At 37.3% G+C, this 3,364-nt stretch overlaps 1 long non-coding RNA gene across 1 annotated transcript; it reads right to left on the bottom strand.

The window, feature by feature from the left end:
* Positions 1 to 668: 668 nt before the first annotated feature.
* On the bottom strand, positions 669 to 2,782 carry LOC139077879 (uncharacterized). The gene is made up of 3 exons (XR_011530483.1): positions 2,732 to 2,782; positions 1,604 to 2,338; positions 669 to 848 (listed from the first exon to the last, which is right to left on the bottom strand). It is a non-coding gene; the product is annotated as an uncharacterized lncRNA (long non-coding RNA).
* Between the last annotated feature and the right edge of the window lie 582 nt (positions 2,783 to 3,364).

Raw genomic sequence — 3,364 nt, 5'->3', positions numbered from 1 at the left:
AAATTTCCCAAGGACAAAAGTTAATTATTTTAAACAGTATATCTTTATATTAAAGTGGTAAAACCTTCCTCTTATTGACCATTCTTGGCAATAAAGAAACTAGGTAAATCATTTAAAATGACAGCTTCTTCTTTTGTACCTTAAGTCAAACGATATTCTTGTTTATGTATTTTTTTCCATAATTTTCTCAGCAAGGTAGGATAAAAGTTAATTTTTCCTTATTTTCATGCAATCCCCAGGGGTCAAAGATGGGCAAGGCTGTTGATATTACAATCATACTTATGGAAGGAGTCACAGTAGGTCTCTTGACAAGTGTCCCTCTATTGATTTTCCAAAGCTCAAGTCTTGGCCGATAACTTAGATACTTATGCTCCACCAACAGCAACTGAGTGCGTGTGAGGAGTGCCCAAGCTAACTGAGCTGGGGCCTGTGAAATATCCCTAACTTCCCTTCTTTCAAATCCTGTAGCTTCCTAGGGTATAAAACAGTTATGATTAACCGAAGGAAATTAAAATCTACTCCAAGTATGAGAGGGGAGACCCAGCTTCACAGAAGCACCTGGACACCAGGTACTTGAACATTAAGTAAGTTATGCGACTCTTGGGAACACAACCCCTAAGAGTGCTCGTAGGGTAAGTCTGTTTTAAATACCACACTACATTCTCAGATGTTTAACAAGCATCCTTTATTGCATTTAAAGCATGGGTATAAATAGGTCTCAAACCAAAGCATGCCATGTTTGAATTGTTAGGTAAATAACAGCACAAACCATTAATTGGAAAGTAATTTTTGTCTTTCTCCATTGTGTTCTTGAAGGACCAAAGACTGTGATAAGATCTGCCTGGTGCCTAAGGATTTGAAGGGTAAATAACCAGACAGACAGTTAGCGTTTTGGACTTACTGGGCACTGCCATCACACAGATGCTTCATTTACTTAACCCTCTTTCCCTTTTTCTGTTTTTATAATTATGTTTTTTTTTTTCAGGAAGATTAGCCCTGAGCTAACTACTGCCAATCCTCCTCTTTTTTTGCGGAGGAAGACTGGCCCTGAGCTAATATCCATGCCCATTTTCCTCTACTTTATACGTGGGACGCCTACCACAGCATGGCTTTCGCCAAGTGGTGCCATGTTCTCACCTGGGATCTGAACCGGGGAACCCCGGGCCGCAGAGAAGCGGAACATGCAAACTTAACCACTGCGCCACCGGGCCAGCCCTCATGTTGATTTTAAACTCAACAATTCTTTAAGGGAACAAAATAGCCAAAAATAGTACAAATATTACAGTTAATAAGCATCATATTGAACACATTAGGCTTAAGGAGAAAAACAATGCTGAACAAAATTCCACTGTTTGAATAAAATATTTAAATAACAAATTGATCAATGATCTTATTGCTAATGAACTTAATGGATGAACTTTGGCTGTTTTAACTGTTAATATAAAAATTGAGTCAACTGCTTACTTAAGTTCTTTGCTGTGAGTATATTACCTTAGAAAGGATTCATTCACTAGTTCACTGCTTTCCAGTGGATTTAGATTATCCCTATTAAAACACGGTAAGTGATAACCATGTAAATTAATTGTAGTAAACTAGTACGTACCGTCTTTTCTTTTACAATTATGACTATACTCCAGAGATCATGTCGCCTGGGCTTTCAAACAAGTTGGCAGCATTTTCATACATTATCCACATATTTCTATTACAGAAGGGTTTGCAATCGGTTGTAAAATGTTCATTTGGTTTGATGGCCCAGCCCATATGGTGTGGTGAACTTTGCAATGCAACCTGGATTGCTTCCGTTGACTTCCATTGCCAAAGATAATCCTGTATGGTAAAAATAAATGACTCCAGAACACATTCCATGAAGCTTTAAAGGTAAAATTCATAAACAATTCTAAATATAAGAGAAGTAGGTCACATTCTACTTTTCAGCAATCTTGAGTTCCCATTCTCCTCTAATTTGCTTCACCAAGCTTGGAAAAAGTTCTTTACTCATTTAGTATATGAGTAATTATTATTCTAATGGTATGAGCAGTGCAAAACTCTAGCTATAAAGGTACAGTTGCCCAATATTCAGCTATTACAGGCTTTATTACCCATCTTCTAGAGGCCAAAAATAAGGAAAATGTAGGTTATAGATGACTGGGCCACAGATTCCTGGAGTAGTTGAAGCAGCCTATGGAATTAACCAGCGGTCCTTGAGGAAGACAACCGCCTCCGCCTTGTGCTGCCCATTCTAATTCTTGCTCATCTTGTCTCCTGGATGGGGCCTTGAAGGTTGGGGCACAATCCATCAGTCCTTCACAGATGGGTCCATAGTATGAAGTTCAGGTACCTGGAATTTTTTAAAAAGAAATCCTTCAAGGAAAAGATAGATAACACTTTCTTCTGAGATAGCAATGTCTTATGCTGTTGGAAATAATGACTTTTTTTTTCTTTTTAAATTTTATTTATTTTTTACTTTATTGAGGTTTAATTGACAAATGAAATTATATATATATTTAAAGTGGACACCATGATGTTTTGATGTACATGGAGAAATGATCACCACAATTAAGCTAATTAATACATCCATCAACTCACATAGATGTGTGTGTATGTGGTAAGAACACTTAAGATCTACTCTCCTAGCAAATTTCCAGTACACAATGTGTTGTTGTTAACTATAGTCACCACGGTATACATCACCTCCCCAGAACTTATTCATCTTATAACTGAAACTGTGTACCTTATGACTAACATCTCCCCATTTTCTCCAGCTTCCATACCTGCACCATTCTACTCACTGGTTCTAAGAGTCCAACTATTTTAGATTCCATGTAATAGTGAGGTCATGAAGTGTTTATTGTTCTGTCTCCAGCTTATTTCACTTAGTATAATGTCCTCCAGGTTGATCGATGTTGTCACAAATGCAAGATTTCCTTCTTTTTTAAGGCTGGATAATATTCCATTTTGCATGTATACCACATTTGCTTTATTCATTTATCCATCTATGGACGTTTAGGTTGTTTTCATGTCTTGGCTATTGTAAATAGTGCTGCAAAGAGAGTGGGAGTGCAGATGTCTCTTCAAGATACTGGTTTCATTTTCTTTGGATATATAGCCAGAAGTGGGATTGCTGGATCATATGGTAGTTCTATTTTTAGCTTTTTGAGGAACCCTCATACTGTTTTCCACAATGGCTGTACCAATTTACATTCCAACCAATGGTGTACAAGGGTTCCCTTTTCTCCACATCCTCTCCAACACTTGTCACATTTTGTACTTTCGGTAATCACCATTCTAACAGGTGTGAATGATATCTCATTGTGGTTTTGATTTGTATTTCCTTGATGATTAGTGATGTTGAGCATCTTTTCAA

The sequence above is a fragment of the Equus przewalskii genome, chromosome 20, assembly GCF_037783145.1.
Source record: "Equus przewalskii isolate Varuska chromosome 20, EquPr2, whole genome shotgun sequence".
NCBI classification, from domain to species: Eukaryota; Metazoa; Chordata; class Mammalia; order Perissodactyla; family Equidae; genus Equus; species Equus przewalskii.
Note: the sequence above shows the minus strand (reverse complement) of the source record. Positions and strands in the feature narration are given on the sequence as shown.